Below are 14,990 nucleotides of genomic sequence, written 5' to 3' on the forward strand. Positions count from 1 at the left end.
GGGCCTCTCACTGTTGTGGCCTCTCCTGTTGCGGAGCACAGGCTCCAGACGCGAAGGCTCAGTGGCCATGGCTCACAGGCCCAGCCGCTCCGTGGCATGTGGGATCTTCCTGGACCGGGGCACGAACCCATGTCCCCTGCATCAGCAGGCAGACTCTCAAACACTGCGCCACCAGGGAAGCCCGAATTATATGTCTTTTAAGGAAGCTGAGTGAAAAAAGGAAAGCAAGTATATTTTATAGAGTTGGTTATATTAATCTTCTTAATTACCATTTCTGGTTCTCTTTATTTGTTCTCAAGACTTTGATTCACCACCTACTGTCATTTCCTTACTCTTATTGCTTTTTTCTCCCCACCTCCTTTTATTGTAAAATATGTTACATTAGTATATGTTAGGGGCCAAAATAAAGTCACACTCACACACACATACACAATTGGTTTTTAAATTGGATAACAGAAGAAAGGAGAAGAAAGACACAATTATATTTTCTTTTTTACATAATCTCTTTTATATGTGTTCTTTGTTTTTTAATGTGTATTTGAATTACTGGCTTGGGTCACTTGCTTTCAACCTAAATAACTTCCTTTACTATCTCTTGTAAAATGGGTCTGCTAGCAATGAATTCTCTCAATTTTTGTTTATATGGGAATGTCTTTATTTCACCTTTAGTTTTGAAATATTGTTTTTCTGTATGTAAAATTCTTGGTTGGCAAGTTTTAGCACTTTAAATATATTTGCCTTCAGTCTTCTGGCTTCCATTTTTTCTGATGAACTATCAACTGTTAATCTCTTTGGGGGCCCCCTTGTATATGGAGAACAGTTTTTCTCTTGCAGCTTTCAAGATATTCTCTTTTTCTTTGGCTCTCAACATTTTGACTATGATGTGTTTGGGTATGGATCTCTTTAAGTTTATTTTACTTTGAATTTATCAATGGTGTCTCACATTTCTATAAAACTCTTCATTTTTCTTCATTTTTTCCCCTCTCTTCTTCAGATTGCATAATCTCTATCAATTTGCCTTCATGTATATTTATTCTTCTGCTAGTTCAAATTTACTGTTGATCCCCTCTAGTGAAAATTTCATTTTTTTAATTTTACTTTTACCTTCAGAATTTCTATTTTATTCTTTTTGTAATTTCTAGTTTTTAATTGGTAGTCTCTACTTGATGGAGTATTGTCATTATGCCTTCCTTTACTTCTTTAAGTATGGCTTCCTTTAGTTATTCAAACATACTTGAAATGGCTGATTTAAAATCTCTCTTTGCTAAGTTCAATATCTGTGTCTTCTCAAAAGAAGTTTCCGTTGCTTGCTATTTTTTTTTCCCTTGAGTGTGTCACACTTTTTGTTTCTTTGTATATCTCATGATTTTTTTTGTTGAAAACTGGATATTTAGATGATTGATTGAAGCAACTCTGTAGCAGCGACTAAAGCTTGTTGTTTGAATAATTTTTCTTAGTGACTGGACTGTATCATTTCAGTGAAGTCTATTTCCCCTACAATATGCAGCCTCTGATGTTGCTCTTTGAGGAGCTCAGCCTTGGGTATCACAGTCACCTTAGGATAATAGTGGTTTTATCAGGGATCTCTTTGTCTCTTTTGCTTATCTCTCTGTTAAGCTATCTGCCCCATTGATATTACACCCAAATATTAGCCACCAGAAATTGCTAGCTTCTTGCTATATTGTTTCCCAAAATGCCCTGGAACATGAGTTGCTCCATACTGATCCAATTAAATTTGGACTCCTGTGGAGGGATAGTCTTTTGGGCCAGTTTTTGAGGCTTTCACTAACCCCAGGAAGACTTTTCTTAGCTGTCGCTTTCCCTGGTTCTTGCCGTTAAACTTCTAGCTAAGCTAAGTTTTAGATTTTTGTTCTCATGGAGCTACCAGCCTCCTTTTCATTGTTTACTGCCCAGATATCTATTGTTTTCAACAGCACTCTTTAGCTTGAACTTTCCCATTTTCTGTCCCCCCAAATCAGTTACCTTTGGGTTATCTTCTGAACTCACTGTTCTTATGTATTACCTTTTGTCTTAGGTAAATCCTCTGTGCCACTGCTCCAGAGCTTTAGGTAGGGACAGTGGCCTTATACTCTTAAAGAGACACTTCTGCTTTATAAACAGCACTAGACAGGGGCTGTAACCATTGGTCTTCTATGCTTGCCTCTTCTGATTTGGAACCTCTCTTCCTTATAAGAACACTGGGATGAGGAAGATCAGAGCTCAGTATTCTCAGCCTGCCATGACTGGGGTATAGCTTGCACCATATGTGTGGAGGCTGGGTGGAACAAGGGAGCCCAAGACCTTTCAGCTGCTCCTTCCTGGGCTAGAGCTTCTGAAAGCCAGATTTGAGAGGAATGAGAAATGTTATAAGCTTACACCATCTGTGAAGATACTGCTCTAGACTGATACAAGGGGAAAGAGACATCTGTGTTCTTGGCTGCACCTGCCCCATGTAGAGCTTCTGTAACACTGAGCTCGGGGTGTTAAAAAGGAGCAGGCCAACAGCAGTGAGAGGCCCGCGTACTGCAAAAAAAAAAAAAAAAAAAAAAAAGGAGCAGGCCATTGCTCAAATTTCTAATAAGCTCTCACTGTTCTTATCAAGATATGGTAGAACTTACTGAATGAATGTTTATTTGCTATATGTCCTTAGAATAACTTCCAGCAACTTTAATTTGTTGCTCGTTTGTTTCTAATTTTCACCAGTTATGGTTGTTTGACTAGGGTAAGGGTCCATGGACGTCCATTAATCCAAAGGTCATTTTATTTTCCTTAACTTCTTAAATACGTACTCAACAGAATGTAGTCTGTAATTATATATGTTTTAGGTTGTTTGTTTCCTTTCTCTGTTAATCATAGTTGTGTCAACTGAAAAAAAATGCACAACCTAAAAGTTGAGACTTAAGTTTTTTTCGGTGGACATTCTAAGGACTGGGAAACAGCATCTCAGATAACTCTGAGAAATTGCTCCAAAGAGGCAGAGGAGGAGCCGGGATATACAGGAGTTTTTGCAACAAAAGATCAGGTAGTCCAAACATCAAAAGATTACTGTTACTAAAAGAAAACCAGATATCTCACTTTAAGGAACTTAGCACTTTTCTATGTATGGGAATATGCAAGAGTCTGGACTCACTGAAATCATTCCTTTGATATGCACCTCAGCTACCTGGGCTCAGTATCCTGAGTTTCTCAGGATGCATCATCATTAGGTGTGGCTGTAGTGGATGATGGCTTGATGGCTGCAACATCCCTTGTGTACTGATCAGGTGGCATTTTTAGTCCAAAGTTCCTACCTGGACAAAAAAGTAGGTATTCTTCTACTACCTCTTCTGTCAAATTAATGTAATAGCTGTTTACTGAGTGCCTACTCTGTGCTGAGCTTAGAGATGAGAGTGAGCAGAAGGATGCAGTGATGAGTCAAACCCAGCCCCTACCCTCTGATATATAAAAGGAAACAAGTATGCATATGACTTTAAAACAAGGCAGAGAATGATCAGTGCCACAAGAAAGGCATAAGCAAAATTCCTCTGGAAGCAATATAGCTTTTTTCCTTTTTATTTATTTATTGGTAGGGAGGAGGTCTCTGCATTATTTAATATTTTGATTCCAAAAGGTGGCATTTAATCTTGCCCTTGATGGATGGGCAAGGTTCTGATAGGTGAAGATGTGAGACGGGTCATTCTAAGCAGAGAAAAATGAGCCCAGTTATGAATATATTAGACAGAAAAATATGTACTTTCAGTATCTAAATTAGGCAGGTTAGAAAAAAGGGCCTAGGCCAAATAACGAAAGGCCTTGAAAACCAGGCTGTGGAGTTGGGGCTTCATTTTGAGACAGTGGGGCATTATAGCATGTTTTTGAACAGGGCAGTGATGATGAGTTGAGAAAGAGAAGATGCCTGATTGCAGAATGAAGGATAGGTTTTCAGGAGTGAGATTGGAAGCAAGGAGACCAGTGAGAAAGGAAGCTATTGCTACCTTCTAAGGAAGAAGTGACAAGGGCCTGTTCTTGGGCAGTGACAAACAGGGAAAAAAAGGTGAAGGACTCAAGTGATCTTTAGGAAGTGGGCAATAGAGGTTTTGGAAACTGATCAGATGACTCACTTGTAAACATGGAATAATGGTTCAAATTTCAGGTTTTTCTGAGCGATAATAGAGATGTCCACAGCTTAAAAAGGTCAAGAGCCCATTCATGCTGGACTGTTAACTTAAGTACCACTTAGTCTGTATATACTTAGCACTTCATGGGAGGGTTCCAAGATTGCAGAGATGGATGTCTAGTCATGATCTTTTGTGTGGCATAGAGAGGTAGTTAATTATGTAAGGCTTAGCTCCTGCTTTTAGGAAACTTAAGAGTTGTGGAGAAAGAAGCTTATAAATCAGTTCAAAAACTTAAGACTAGCCATCTTCCCCTTACTCCAGGGTATAGCAATAAAATGGTCATAGTGAAATGCTTCACAAATACTTGCTAAATTGAATATAATCTGAATATAATATTCAGTATGGGCTCACGAAAAATATGGATCAGTAGATTAAAGAAGCCAGAGAAAGCTTCCTGGAAGAGGTAAGGTTTAAACATAGCTTTGAACAAACATAGAATTCAGGTAGCCCTAGTGGAGGGCAGAAGTGATGGAGTAGCGTTGGAACTAGGGAGGAGAAAGGGGGCTTGGTATGAGCAAAGGCTAGGATTAGGTATATAAATCCAGAGAGATGTCATTCCTTGCTAGAGTAGATATTGTGGTGGAATTAGGGGGCAGAATAGTGTAAAGATGAGAATGAGATCATTGTTAACATGGCAAATGATATCTCATTAATTCATTCACTCAACCACTCAACAAATATCACTTAACCACTCTACAAATAATCACTGAACACCTACTATGCACTAGGCATTTTACTAGATATGTATGAAACCACCTGAAGAAGAAGGAAGCCAATAGAAAGAAAGCCAGAGAGGATCCTTGATGGACTAGGGTGCCAAATTTTGATATCTGGACATGAGTAACCAGAAGAAGGGAAGGGGAATGACTGCCCATGAGGATGAGTCAAATTTATAGATCTCAGAATCCTCCTGTTGTCCATCTGTCACTTGGAGATAGACTGGTGGCTTTAATCTAAGCCCCTCATGGTCTCGGTAATCCCTTAGTGAAGTCAGGGAGAACAAAGCCACTACAAACCAGCTCCTTCCATGGGATAGACAAAATATATGAGCATCCTGGGGAGGATTAAAGGGGGAAGGGAGAACTTCCTGGTAAGGACAGAGAGGATGGCAACATCTATTCTCAATTGACCAGCAAGCCTAATTGAGTACCTGCTACTTACCTAGCCCTGGGCAAGGATTATGACGAGCTTGCCAGTGAAGTCAAATGGCAGTAACACTAGTCTGTCTTATTCTATGCATCTTTAGTTGGACTTGAACACCTACAATAATGAAACAGTTGATTGGCAGTACGAAGCAACATATGATTAAGAGATAAAAGAGTAGTGCAGACTGTAAGATCTGTAGGCATTCAGTGGAGTTAAAGATATATCAGTGATGGATGGAAACAGTTGGAACAGGGAAGATGGGATGTGAGGCCAGGCAAGGTTTTTTTTTTTTTTTTTTTTTTGACATCTTTATTGGAGTATAATTGCTTTACATTGTTGTGTTGGTTTCTGCTTTATAATAAAGTGAATCAACTATACATATACGTATATTCCCAAGCCCCCTCCCTCTTGTGTCTCCCTCCTACCCTCCCTATCCCACCCTTCTAGGTGGACACAAAGCACGGAGATGATCTCCTTGTGCTATGCAGCTGCTTCCCACTAGCTATCTATTTTACATTTAGTAGTGTATATATGTCCATGCCACACTCTCACTTCATCCCAGCTTACCTTTCCCCTGCCCCCCGTGTCCTCAAGTCCATTCCCTATGTCTATGTCTTTATTCCTGTCCTGCCCCTAGTTTCTTCAGAACCTTTTTTTTTTAGATTCCATATATATGTGTTAGTATACAGTATTTGTTTTTCCCTTTCTGACATACTTCACTCATATGACAGGTTCTAGGTCCATCCACCTCACTACAAATAACACAATTTCATTTATTTTTATGGCTAATATTCCATTGTATATATGTTCCACATCTTCTTTATCCATAATCTGTCAATGGACACTTAGGTTGCTTCCATGTCCTGGCTGTTGTAAATAGTACTTCAATGAACATTGTGGTACATGACTCTTTTTGAATTATGGTTTTCTCAGGGTATATGCCCAGTAGTGGGATTGCTGGGTCATATGGTAGTTCTATTTTTAGTTTGTTAAGGAACCTCCATACTGTTCTCCATAGTGGCTTTATCAATTTACATTCCCACCAACAGAGGCCAGGCAAGGTTTGAGGATTAGTGGAGAATAAGAAGAAGGGGGCAAGCTGAACAAAACCCTGGAGGTGGAATGATCACGTGAGGAACAAAGGGGAAATGACAAGCAGGAAAAAGTGAAATCTTAGATACCAGTAAGAATAAAAACAAAAACAGTAAATTGATTTCAGAAGAGTCTTGAATGCCAAGTCAAAAATTTTAGATTTTAACACAAAGCAGGGGGCAGTGCTTTGATTGTTCAGTGCTAGGCTCCTTGCCAGTTCTTATGCTAGAGGCATTCCAGGCACCTTGTCCTGGCTATAATTCTTAGATATACCAGTTTTTTTCTTGCCATTTTGAATATCCTCTGGGGTGATCATCTGTCCGAGTTTGCTCAGGTTGGAGGGATGTCTTGGGATATGGGACTTTCAGTGTTAAAACTGAAAAATTATCCTGCAAAATGAGATAAGTTGGTCACCCTGATACTCTATCCCTCCCATTTTATTTTTTTTTTCTTGCCTTCTCCTGTGGATTCTTTCTTTCCTGTCCCATCTCTATCCCAGACATACCCTGCCTGTAATCCTCATACCTTCAGTTTCTCTCTTTGCTCTATTCCAAACAGCTTCATACAATTGTGTAGTCCCCAAAAGATACCTAATACTCTGGACTTTATATATAACAAAAGTGGAGACATATGGAAAAAGAGAAGAGACACAAGAAACCTACACAATCAGGGCCTGAAGTCAGGATCAGCTCCAGTTTCAGCATTTACTCAGAAAGCATTAACATAGCTCTTAGGAGTTCATTTGGACAACCTCAAGAGATAGTGAAGGATGCAACTTCAGTGTGACACTTTCCCAGCATCCATTGCAAACTGATTCCATTTAATACATTTCAGTATTAACTGTTTGAGTGGTCCCTCGGCATTGTTTATCTGTGTTTAATGTTCACATACATACATAAATGATACATCAATACCCTTCTACCTGTCCTCTAGGAAGATGGTGGAAGAGTAAGACGTGGAGATCACCTTCCTCCCAACAGATACATCAGAAATACGTCTACACGTGTAACTGCTCCTATAAAACACACACTGAACGCTGGGAGAAGACCTCAGACCTCCCAAAAGGCAAGAACTGCCCACGTACTGCTGGGAAGCCCATGGGTAGGGCAAAAGAAAAAAGAAAAAACAGACAAAAGAATAGGGATGGGACTGGAACCAGTGGGAGGGAGCTGTGAAGGAGGAAAAGTTTCCACACACTAGGAAACCACTTCACGGGCAGAGACTGTGGGTGGTGGAGGGGGGAAGCGTAGGAGCCGCGAAAGAGAGCACAGCAACAGGGGTGCGGAGGGCAAAGGGGAGAGATTCCCACACAGAGGATCAGTGCCGACCTGCACTCATCAGCCTGAGAGGATTGTCTGTTCACCTGCTGGGGAGGGCGAGGGCTGGGAGCTGAGGCTCGGGCTTCTGTTGGATCGCAGGGAGAGGACTGGCGGCGTGAACAAAGACTGAAGTGGATAGTGCACCACAGCTAGCTGGGAGGGATTCCGGGAGAAAGTCTGGACCTGCCAAAGAGGCAAGAGATTTTTTTCTTGCCTCTTTGTTTCCTGGTGCGCAAGGAGAGGGGATTAAGAGTGCTGCTTAAGGGAGCTCCAGAGACGGGCATGAGCCGTGGCTAACAGCACGGACCCCAGAGACGGGCAAGAGACGCTAAGGCTGCTGCTTCCGCCACCAAAAAGGCTGTGTGCGAGCACAGGTCACTATCCACAACTCCCCTCCCAGTAGCCTGTGCAGCCTGACATTGCTAAGGTCCCATGATCCAGCAACAACGTCCCTGGGAGAACGCACAGCATGCCTCAGGCTGGTGAAACGTCACGCGGGCCTCTGCCACTGCAGGTTCACCCCGTACCCCTCCCTCCCACCGGCATGAGTGAGCCAGAGCCCCCAAATCAACTGCTCTTTTAACCCCGTCCTGTATGAGCGAAGAACAGATGCCCTCAGGCCACCTACACACAGAGGCGGGGCCAAATCCCAAGCTGAACCCTGGGAGCTGTGAGAACAAAGAAGAGAAAGGGAAATTTCTCCCAGTAGCCTCAGGAGCAGCGGATTAAATCTCTACAAACAACTTGGTGTACCCTGCATCTGGGGAATACCTGAATAGACAACGAATCATCCCAAATTGAGGAGGTGGACTTCGAGAGCAAGGTATATTATCTTTTCCACTTTTCCTCTTTTTGTGAGTGTGTATGTGTGTGCTTCTGTGGAGATTTTGTCTGTATAGCTTTGCTTTCACCACTTGTCCTAAGGTTCTGTCCATCTTTTTTCTTTTGTTTTACTTAAAATTTTTTTTTCTTAATAATTATTTTTTTTATTTTAATAACTCTATTTTATCTTACTTTATTTTGTTTTATTTTATCCTCTTTCTTTCTTTCTTTCTGTCTTTCTTCCTTCCTTCCTTTCTTTCTTTCTGTCTGTCTTCCTTCCTTCCTTTCTTTCTTTTCATTCTTTCTTTCTATCTTTCCTTCCTTTCATCCTTCCTGCCTTCCTTCCTTTCTTTTTTTCTTTCCCTTTATCTTTCTTTCTTGCTTTCCTTCCTTCCTTCCTTCCTTCCTTTCTTTCTTTCTTTCTTTCTTTCTTTTCTTTCTTTCTTTCTTTCCTTTCTTTCTTTCTTTCTTTCTTTCTTTTCTTTTCTTTCTTTCTTTCTTTCTTTCTTTCTTTCTTTCTTTCTTTCTTTCTTTCTTTCTTTCTTTCTTTCCTTCCTTCCTATCCTTCCTTCCTTCCTTCCTTCCTTCCTTTCTTTCTCTTCTCCCTTTTATTCTGAGCTGTGTGGATGAAAGGTCCTTGGTGCTCCAGCCAGGAGTCAGTGCCATGCTTCTGAGGTGGGAGAGCCAACTTCAGGACATTGGTCCACAAGAGACCTCCCAGCTCCACATAATATCAAATGGCAAAAATCTCCCAGAGATCTCCATCTCAATGCCAAGACCCATCTCCACTCAACGACCAGCAAGCTAGAGTGCTGGACACCCTATGCCAAAAAACTAGCAAGACAGGGACACAACCCCACCCATTAGCAGAGAGGTAGGCTAAAATCATAATAAGGCCACAGACACCACAAAACACACCACCAGACGTGGATCTGCCAAGCAGAAAGACAAGATCCAGACTTATCCACCAGAACACAGGCACTAGTCCCCTCCACCAGGAAGCCTCCACAACCCACTGAACCAACCTTAGACAAAGGGAACAGACACCATAAACAACAGGAACTACAAAACCACAGCCTGCAAAAAGGAGACCCCAAACACAGTAAGATAAGCAAAATTAGAAGACAGAAAAAACACATCAGATGAAGCAGCAAGGTAAAAACCCAAGAGACCTAAAAAATGAAGAGGAAATAGGTAGTCTACCTGAAAAAGAATTCAGAGTAATGATAGTAGAGATGATCCAAAATCTTGGAAATAGAATAGACAAAATGCAAGAAACATTTAACAAGGATCTGGAAGAACTAAAGAGGAAACAAGTGATGAACAACACAATAAATGAAATTAAAAATACTCTAGATGGGATCAATAGCAGAATAACTGAGGCAGAAGAACAGAAAAGTGACCAGGAAGATAAAATAGTGGAAATAACTACTGCAGAGCAGAATAAAGAAAAAAGAATGAAAAGAACTGAGGACAGTCTCAGAGAGTTCAGGGACAACATTAAACACACCAACATTCGAATTATAGGGGTGCCAGAAAAACAAGAGCAAAAGAAAGGGACTGACAAAATATTTGAAGAGATTATAGATGAAAACGTCCCTAATATGGGAAAGGAAATAGTTAATCAAGTCCAGGAAGCACAGAGAGTCCCCTACAGGGTAAATCCAAGGAGAAACATGCCAAGACACATATTATTCCAATGATCAAAAATTAAATAGAAAGAAAACCTATTAAAAGCAGCAAGGGAAAAACAACAAATAACACATAAGGAAATCCCCATAAGGTAAAGAGTTGAACTTTCAGCAGAAACTCTGCAAGCCAGAAGGGAGTAGCAGGACATGTTTAAAGAGATGACAGAGAAAAACCTACAACCAAGATTACTCTACCCAACAAGGATCTCATTCAGATTTGATGGTGAAATTAAAACCTTTACACACAAGCAAAAGTTGAGAGAGCTCAGCACCACAAAACTAGCTTTACAACAAATGCTAAAGGAACTTCTCTAGGCAAGAAACACAAGAGAAGGAAAAGACTTACAGTAAGAAACTCAAAACAATTAAGAAAATGTGAATAGGAACGTACATATCAATAAATACCTTAAATGTAAATGCATTGAATGCTCCCACCAAAAGACACAGGTTGGTTGAATGGATCCAAAAACATGACCTGTATATATGCTGTCTACAAGCGACCCATGTCAGTCCGAGGGATGCATACAGACTGAAAGTGAGGGGATGGAAAAAGATATTCCACGCAAATGGAAATCAAAAGAAAGCTGGAGTAGCAATTCTCATATCAGAAAAAAGAGACTTTAAAATAAAAACTATTACAAGAGACAAAGAAGGACACTAAATAATGATCAAGGGATCGATCCAAGAAGAAGATATAACAATTGTAAATATTTATGCCCCAAATATAGGAGCACCACAATACATAAGGCAAATGTTAACAGCCATAAAACGGGAAATCGACAGTAACACATTCATAGTAGGGGACTTTAACACCCCACTTTCACCAATGGACAGATCATCCAAAATGAAAAGAAATAAGGAAAGAGAAGCTTTAAATGATACATTAAGTAAAATGGACTTAAGTGATATTTATATGACATTCTATCCAAAACCAACAGAATACACATTTTTCTAAAGTGCTCATGGAATGTTCTACAGGATAGATCATATCTTGCTTCACAAATCACGCCTTGGTAAATTTAAGAAAGTTGAATTTGTATCAAGTATCTTGTCCAAACACAACACTATGAGACGAGATATCAATTGCAGGAAAAGATCTGTAAAAAATACAAAGACATGGAGGCTAAACAATACACTACTTAATAACGAAGTGATCACTGAAGAAATCAAAGAGGAAATCAAAAAATACCTAGAAACAAATGAAAATGGAGGACATGACCACCCAAAATCAATGGGCTGCAGCAAAAGCAGTTCTAAGCGGGAAGTTTATAGCAATACAATCCTAACTTAAGGAACAGGATACATCTCAAATAAACAACTAAACTTGCACCTAAAGTAATTAGAGAAAGAAGAACAAAAAACCTCCAAAGTTAGCAGAAGGAAAGAAATCATAAAGATCAGATCAGAAATAAATGAAAAAGAAATGAAGGAAACCATAGCAAAGATTAATAAAACTAAAAGCTGGTTCTTTGAGAAGATAAACAAAATTGATAAACCATTAGCCAGACTCATCAAGAAAAAAAGGGAGAAGACTCAAATCAACAGAATTAGAATTGAAAGGGAGAAGTAACAACTGACTCTGCAGAAATACAAAAGATCATGAAAGATTACTACAACAACTCTATGCCAATAAAGTGGACAGCCTGGAAGAAATGGACAAATTCTTAGAAATGCACAAGCTGCCAAGACTGAACCAGGAAGAAAGAAAATATGAACAGATCAATCACAAGCACTGAAATTGAAACTGTGATTAAAAATCTTCCAACAAACAAAAGCCCAGGACCAGACAGCTTCACAGGCAAATTCTATCAAACATTTAGAGAAGAGCTAACACCTATCCTCAAACTCTTCCAAAATATAGCAGAATGAGGAACACTGCCAAATTAATTCTATGAGGCCACCATCACCCTGTCTGGTTTTGTCTACTGAAACCAGACAAAGATGTTACAAAGAAAGAAAACTACAGGCCAATATCACTGATGAACATAGACGCAAAAATCCTCAACAAAATACTAGCAAACAGAATCAGAAAGCACATTAAAAGAATCATACACCATGATCAAGTGGGGTTTATTCCAGGAATGCAAGGATTCTACAATATACGCAAATCAATAAATATGATAAATTATATTAACAAATTGAAAGAGAAAAAACATGATCATCACAACAGATACAGAGAAAGCTTTCGACAAAATTCAACACCTATTTATGATAAAAACCCTGCAAGAAGTAGACATAGAGGGAACTTTCCTCAAAATAATAAAGGCCATATATGTCAAACCCACAGGCAACATTGTCTTCAATGGTGAAAAACTGAAAGCATTTCCAGTAAGATCAGGAACAAGACAAGGTTGGTGAATCTTACCACTATTATTTAACATAGTTTTGGACGTTTTAGCCATGACAATGAGAAAATAAAAATAAATAAAAGGAATCCAAATCGGAAAAGAAGTAAAGTTGTCACAGTTTGCAGATGACATGGTACTATACATAGATAATCCTAAAGATGCTACCAGAAAACTCCTAGATCTAATCAATGAACTTGGTAAAGTAGCAGGATACAAAATTAATGCACAGAAATCTCAGGCATTCCTATACACTAATGATGAAAAATCTGAAATAGAAATTAAGGAAACACTCCCATTGCAACAAAAATAATAAAATACCTAGGAATAAACCTACCTAAGGAGAAAAAAGATCAGTATGCCGGAAACTATAAGACAACTGATGAAAGAAATTAAAGATGATACAAAGAGATACAGAGATATACCATGTTCTTGGATTGGGAGAATCAACATTGTGAAAATGACTCTACTACCCAATGCAATCTACAGATTCAATGCAGTCCATATCAAACTACCACTGGCACTTTTCACAGAACTAGAACAAAACATTTCACAATTTGTATGGAAACACAAAAGACCCCTAATAGCAAAGGCAATCTTGAGCACGAAAAATGCAGCTGGAGGAATCAGGCTCCCTGACTTCTGACTATAGTACAAAGCAACAATAATCAAGACAGTATGGTACTGACACAAGAAACAGGAATATAGATCCATGGAACAGGATAGAAAGCCCAGAGATAAACCCACACACATATGGTCACCTTATCTTTGATAAAGGAGGCAAGAATGTACAGTGGAGAAAAGACAGCCTCTTCAATAAGGGGTGCAGGGAAACCTGGACAGGTACATGTAAAAGTATGAGATTAGAAAACTCCCTAATACCATACACAAAAATAAACTCAAAATGGATTAATGACCTAACTGTAAGGCCAGACACTATCTAACACTTAAAAGGAAAACACAGGTGGAACAGTCTATGACATAAGTCACAGCATGATCCTTTTTGACACACCTCCTACAGAAATGGAAATAAAAACTAAAATAAACCAATGGGACCTAATGAAACTTCAAAGCTTTTACACAGCAAAGGAAACCATAAACAAGACCAATAGACAACTGTCAGAGTGGGAGAAAATATTTGCAAATGAAGCAACTGACAGAGGATTAATCTCCAAAATTTACAAGCAGCTCATTGAGCTCATTAATAAAAAAAAGAAACAACCCAATCGAAAAATGGGCAGAAGACCTAAATAGACATTTCTCCAAAGAAGATATACAGATTGCCAACAAGCACATGAAAGAATGCTCAGCATCATTAATCACTAGAGAAATGCAAATCAAAATGACAATTAGATATCATCTCATTGTCAGGATTGTCATTATCATAAAATCTAGAAACAATAGATGTTGGAGAGGGTGTGGAGAAAAGGGAACCCTCTTGCACTGCTGGTGAGAATGTAAATTGATACAGCTACTATGGAGAACAGTATGGAGGTTCCTTAAAAAACTACAAGTAGAACTACCATACGTCCCAGCAATCCCACTACTGGGCATATACCCTGAGAAAACCATAGTTTGAAAAGAGTCATGTACCAAAATATTCATTGCAGCTCTATTTACAATAGCCAGGATATAGTAGCAACCTAAGTGTCCATCATCAGATGAGTGGATAAAGAAGATGTGGCACTTATATACAATGGAATATTACTCAGCCATAAATAGAAACGAAATTGAGTTTTTTGTAGTGAGGTGGATGGACTTAGAGTCTGTCATACAGGGTGAAATGAAGCAAGTCAGAAATAGAAAATCAAATACTATATGCTAAGTCATATATATGGAATCTAAGGGAAAAAAAAAGGTCATGAAGAACCTAGGGGTAAGATGGGAATAAAGACAGAGACCTACTAGAGAATGGACTTGAGGATATGGGGAGGGGGAAGTCTAAGCTGTGACAAAGTGAGAGAGTGGCACGGACATATATACACTACCAAACTTAAAATAGATAGCTAGTGGGAAGCAGCCGCATAACACAGGGAGATCAGCTCGGTCTTTGTGACCACCTAGAGGGGTGGGATAGGGAGGGTGGGAGGGAGAGAGACGCAAGAGGGAAGAAATATGGGAACATATGTATATGGATATGTGATTCACTTTGTTAAAAAGCAGAAACTAACACAGCATTGTAAAGCAATTATACTCCAATAAAGATGTTAAAAAAATACCCATCTACCTCCACACTCACATTCTTAATTCAATATGAATGTAAACAAATATTAACGTATGCAGATGTTTTCTTCTCTCAGAGGTTAGTAGAAGACCATCAGAGAAAACAGCAGGTTAGGCATATTAATGAAATTAATTTGGTGATATTTGGTCTTTATTAGGCATTTTTCTATAACCATAGCGGGGCCTATCTTTTTT

The sequence above is a fragment of the Lipotes vexillifer genome, unplaced genomic scaffold, assembly GCF_000442215.2.
Source record: "Lipotes vexillifer unplaced genomic scaffold, Lipotes_vexillifer_v1.1 scaffold60, whole genome shotgun sequence".
Taxonomy (NCBI): Eukaryota; Metazoa; Chordata; class Mammalia; order Artiodactyla; family Lipotidae; genus Lipotes; species Lipotes vexillifer.